This window comes from Montipora capricornis, chromosome 3, assembly GCF_036669925.1.
Source record: "Montipora capricornis isolate CH-2021 chromosome 3, ASM3666992v2, whole genome shotgun sequence".
Taxonomy (NCBI): domain Eukaryota; kingdom Metazoa; phylum Cnidaria; class Anthozoa; order Scleractinia; family Acroporidae; genus Montipora; species Montipora capricornis.
Window position 1 is genome coordinate 74,283,949 of NC_090885.1, and position 6,206 is coordinate 74,290,154.

General features: G+C 41.7%; 1 pseudogene; it reads left to right on the forward strand.

The window, feature by feature from the left end:
- LOC138044057 (uncharacterized) overlaps positions 1 to 5,575 on the forward strand; it is a 6,652-nt pseudogene extending 1,077 nt beyond the window's left edge.
- Positions 5,576 to 6,206: the final 631 nt, after the last annotated feature.

The window sequence follows — 6,206 nt, forward strand, 5'->3', positions numbered from 1 at the left end:
TTGTTTATAATTAGTGAAGCCTTGTGGCGGCTTTTGCGCGTCGATTGAATTATTTACATGGTACCAACCAAAGATTCATCCCTGATTTTGGTAAATTGTTAGACAGCAGGCGACTAAATTTTCGTTCGGTTTGCGAGGCTTACAATATGTACTCAGAAGATTAATTGCTGCTGTGATGATTCACGCGACAACCTGTTAGCCCAGGAGGGTGGGGGAACGTAACCGTGTGGTGGTGGTAGTGGTTAAGTCATCTTTTCATTAGGAATGTGGCTCTACCTTGTCAACCTCTACCCCATTCTAGTATATTTTGTAGCTAATTGTAGACCCCATGTTAGTCATTTTTGGCCAAATGTAAATAACGCGGTAATAATGCGCTAATTTTGTCTTGTATGAACCCTTTGAAACTGTCATTAATGCTTGAAGCAAACGAGTCATGTTGGCAGCGATGATGTATAACAATGCAGGTTATAATGGACCTTTTAAGCTTGTACGTTTTATTTTCCCAATCAAGACCTCGTGATGTTACTCTACGGAACAGTTTCTTTCATATGTCGTCTTATGCACGTGCATATATACAAATAGCTTTTGAAAAAACAAAATTCCCTTGAGAACATCACGTGATCTGAATGGTAAAACAAAGCGCACAAGCCAAAAGGTCTACTTATATACTTCGCATGAATAACTGGTTAATGCTTTTAATTTGTGAATGGAATGAAGTGCAAACGATTTTTTAAATTGTCCTTTGTTCACCTTGAGTCATCACTTGTGCCCAGACTGTCCAGATATGCATGTGTGTAGTAAGATGCACGCTCAATTAAACGCCAAGGGTCCCGTTACCCCGGTAACTCAGCTGCGAAACGGCATTTTTGATTATGGTGAAGTAGCTCCCTGCTCACGGGAGAGATCGTGAAGCCACTGACAAAGGTCACAATTCAACCAATTAGTCACTACGAACGTAGCTCGGTTACTTGTCAGTATCAAGAGGTTGAGCATTTTTTTGTTACTACTTGAGAAAAAAAGAAGAATGTGTAATGGAGCTGAATATGTGACCATGCATCATTGCCCATGGCGGGAGAGAATCCAAATTGTTCTGTTGTGGTAAGAGGGGAAGAGAGGGTAGAGACATACTAACCTACACGCACAGAGTTGGTCTCCTTTTCTATTTTTCTTTAAACTCGATAATCGAAAATTTTTGCATGTATGACATTTTTTCCGTCGCTAAAGGTCATTAACTATGGGTGGTTTTTGTTTAATCCAAAGGCAACAATAGTTTGCTTTCAACGGGATGGCAGAACACAAAACTGGCTTAGCTTTCTCCGGAGGTGGTATCCGCTCGGCTGCATTGTGTTCTGGGGTCTTACGACGCTTGCTTCACGAAGGTGTCCAAGTCGACTATATCAGCTGCGTTTCCGGGGGCAACTACACTGCAGCTGCCTACTTGGATTGGAAATACAGGAACAACAAAAGGGATGACCATGCGTGGCATCAAGAGTTCTTCAAGCACATGCGCAAAAGAGTGGGTTACGTCTGCGATTGGCAAAGACACGGAGGCTTGCAAGGCCTTCTGGATACGATGATTATGGTCGCGTTGCTCATAACAATCAACTTAGTTATTCCTTGTGTTATGTACAGCGCTGGCGCATTTACCGGCGCGGTCATCATTGATTTCGTGTTCGGCAAGATTTTACGCGAAGGTTTTGAGTGCGAAGGAAGGAACGAAACCATTGTTCACCCATCCGCCAGAGGGAATAACTGCATTGCGTCGTGCGTGCAGTTTGATATGGCCGACCCAAAAGTGAGGGATCAGATTATTTTGTTCTTGTCGCTGTTAATATCATTCTCTGTGTGTCACGTGGTCAAAGTATCGTACAACGACATCATTAGCTCCTGTGCTCGCCTCTTGCAGATTATCAGCGGCTTGATTTTTGCATTCACATTTATTCCCTGGTTGATTCACCAATTCTCTGATGTTCTTCCAAGGTGGCTTAAAATCTCTGTTTTCTTTTAAGCATCTTCTTTTGGCTCGGATTTCCACCCTTGCGGAAGCAAACTTCCTGTGCAATCGTTCTTTACTTGTATGCATTCGTTATCACATGGCGAGTATACAAATGCAGGACCTTTTTCTTGCCCGAGTACAGAGGGGAATTGTTTTATGAACTGCTCCTGATTTCCAGCTGTCTGATCTGGGCCAGCCCTTACCTTGGAATTTTCAGTACTACATCAACATTCATCTACTACAAGTAAGTATAAACCAATAAAATAATGTTAGTTTATATCAAACAGGTATTAACCCTCTCAAGAAAAAAATGAGAGTTTTCGCTGGTCCTTGCTCATGGCCAGTGCAAGGCATTTTATGGAAGACAACATAAGGCCTCCATTAAGTGATAATCAAAAAGTCAGATAAATAACAATTATTCTTTGAAATCGAGGTGAATAGTGGCAGAATATTAACCGAGCCGCGAAGTGATCTCAACAACACTTGACCTCGACATCTGGAGAAGAAAACCATTCAAAGTTGTAGTCGATTTAATTGGTATCTCTAAACGCGAGTTTACGCTGGCCTTTGTTTTGTTTGGATCACTCTCAATTACTCCGAGATGATAGAGAGTCAATCATATCACTGAGTGATTGTATACTCAGTAGTAACATGTGATATTATTATATATATCTTTTTCAGGTGGAGGCTTCAAAAAGCGTTTTTTACTCAGAAGAGTGTTGGCTCTCATGGTTGCCGAGGAATCAGTTGTAAGGAATTCTTTCCGTTTCTTTCGTGTTTTCCCTGTTGTCGTATCGAGCACGACCCAGCCTCCTATCCGCTGAAGATGTCGGACCTGGAAGCCGTAACACCAGAGTACGTCAGTAATGTAGCGGTGGATTATTGGCGTTTAAATTCCTCGTCACGAAGTGCTCCTCCTTCGCGGTGATGTCACTGTCACCAGACGCAAATCAGCGCATTGATTGCCAGCCTGGGCACACGGTGAAGTTGCCCCCGAGAAGTGTCTATCAAGCAGATGCCATGGTAACTTCGGCTGCCGTTATGGCGCTGAGCCCGGAGCTGAATGAGCCTTTTAGAGATCTGCAGATTATGCTAGGACTCATTTTAAGGAAAGGATTCAAGACTAAACAGCATCAGGAACTACCATGTCTACGTCGGCGATTGTATTCTGGGGTAGGTAGAGCTGAGATTTCCGTCATAAATGATGAGACCGGCATTTCAAGTGAGAACGAGAAAAAGCTTGTAGATCACGAACCGTAGGGGAGGTTTTCAAGGCAATGGCGCGGGATAGCCATCAGAACCGTTACGCGTGTAGAATAATTTATTTTATAATTCATCAAGAACTCACGAGATATTTCCACAAATTTCTCTGCTACATATTTCCTAAAAGTATGAATGAATTTACCTATGGGCGAAAAATCCACCCATTTCTCTTTGGTAATGCTGGAGGGTTCAAAGCGAATCGGTTGCACTTTTTAAAGGAGCGCATATCAACACGGATCACAGTGGTAGTGTTTGATAACGCGTTCGTATAAAAGAAACTGGCCGGTTTGAGCTTGATATACCAAAGACTCGTGCTGTGTATGTGAGGCCAAATGTCAAAGAGAGTTTTCCGAGTGATCTATTATCAGCTACTTATAAATAAAAATGAAAACTCTCAAAATATCATTTTTGTTTTACAGCTGTTGGCATTACTGATTCAGAGTATTGCTGCTTTCCCCGTAATGTTCATTGCTGTCATCGCTCATGTAGACTGGGGCACTAAGAATGAAGAATTATATGCTGTGGTAGTGCTTGTTGTGTACTTTATCGTTTTTCTTGGTATCGCCGTCATGCCAACCGGGAGAGATCCAGCCCCATGTTATGATCGGTTTGTCAGGTAAGAAAGCACGGGAAAAATTTCCCGGCTTGCAATTGCTGTTGTTGCCCCCACAGCGTTTTGCCTTCTGGGCCAAAATCCGAGGAGGCAACCTAGAAGTTCCAACCCAAAAAGGAAATTTAAAAAAATTGGTAGATACCCAGAGGAATCAATCTCGGTTTTGCTCAATCGGGCGTGCAAGATGGTAGCCGGTATTGTTCACCGCGCACGTCATTTAAAGGTACCTCAACAGCCATCAAGATAATCTTAAGGGGGAACAGCTGTAGTGAAAAATATTGCTATAAATATGATTTTCGTCTTCTCAAAACCACTGAAGTGCGATACTGCGCTCTGAGTCTGATGCCGAAGCGCATGGAAACATGAGTGCAGTTTACAAGAATGTTTTCTTTTGTTGTTGTGGTTGTTGTTTTTTTTTTCAAGCAGATGGTGCCATGTCCACTTGTACCAGGTTCGATATTTCCGAGAGGTTCTCAAAGTCAACAACATTGGCCCCAATCCTCCGGCAATACTGTCGCTAAGTGACGGAGGTCGCCTGGAGAAATATGGTTTACTCTATCTGCTGAAGAGAAGGTTAAAGAAGATCCTCATCGTTGATGGAAGCTTCATCCCACATGAAGCGAATTATTCCAAGAATATCTTGAAATCGATGGATCAAGCTAGAGAGCTGTTACATTGCGAGTTCGTGGGTTTTGATGGCCGTGATGTGAAAGAGCAAATGCGTAAAGAATATGTAGACGCTGCCAAGGGACGTGCAAAGCCAAGACATTTCCGCTTTTTGGTTCAGTATTTCAAGGAAGAGGAAGATGGTACTTATTCCAAGGATGGTACAGGTGAGGTTATGATAATTGCTCCTCGTCACCCGAACAAGGGTGTTCCGCCTCACGATGGAATGGGTACAACATGGGCAGATTACGGAGAAGATCTGGACACAAAAGACTGGGGTCTAGGTCCCGTTCTGAGCGCAGAGGAGGTGGATCGACTCACTTTTTGCTGTTGTGAATGCTGTCATACAAGCTTTGGGTGTGTATCAAAGATCTCTGAGAAGCTCTGTATGGGTTTCCCGAGCACTTCGACGATAAATCAATTTTTTACGCCCTCGCTCTTCACCGCATATCACAGAGAGGGATATCGCACATGCGTGGAATCAGCTGCTGAAGAATTCCTAACAGGCAGGGAAGCTAATGAAAATGTTTAGTGTGTAAAATGCAACCTCTCGCCTGCTCTTTTCAAGAAGAACGTGGTTTTGCCTCATCATTCTTAAAATTTCAAACTATAGCATAGCTTTCTCGCAAAAAATTATTTTTCTATCCAGAGAAATGCGGTTCGAAATTGGCCTCTGTATCGTTGCTGAAACAATAATTGTTAGCTTTTCCGATGCGATTTGTCCATGATTTTCTAATTGAAAGTGGGAAAGAATTCATCCTATCCTCCTGGAGTTGACTCATTTTTATTCGTTTTAGCATTAGAATGTTAAGTCTTGTCACTAGCCGAGGAAATACTGAACGAAACTATTTGTTTCGGTGCTTGAAATGAAAAGTTTGTGTGGTCAATATATACTTGAATTAAATTACCTCAAATCAATATCAAATGGCTGTGCAAGGGCAATAGTAATGATGTTAATGTAAGTTGACTATGCATATGACTGTAAAACCAACATTTGCTTTGAAATGATTCCCAAAATAAATGATATATTATTATCATATCATTGTGTTCAGTTAGAAATTACGAAAGAGATCTTTCACGTTTCAACAAAGTTACATTGGATATTGGCTTTCTACAAAAATGCAAGTTGTTTCGATTCTTCCCCAAGTTCCTTGATTTCAAGCTCAGTAGACGCGAAGTACATTTTATGCTCTTTGCGCCTTCGAAGTTAATCGATGAACCTATTTTAGATCATTTTATTCTTTTAAAAAGTGACAACTTTTATGTTCGATATCCCAAAGTTTCTTTTTAATATCCCGTATCCCGTTAATTTTTGCAACAATATCCCGTACCCTATAATTTTTTAACCTAAGTATCCCGTATCCCGATAACCCCTAGTAGGGCCTCACGAAACTTTTGTTTTGAGCGTGACCGTGTGATGGCGTGACATGCATATGGAGCAGACAGTCTATGCAGGACAAATTAGTCCATTAACCTTCTTGCATACTCATTAGCATTTAGTTATGGGAAGGTCACCCCAGACTACTCCTAATTCTGTAAGATCCCCTAGCTAATCCCCCAGAGATATTTATATATACCAAAATAAACCCTCTATCTTTCCCAATCCTAAACTAAATCATATTTCCCCAAACCTAGCTCAACTTCCTAAAACGCTGGTAAATAAAAGCT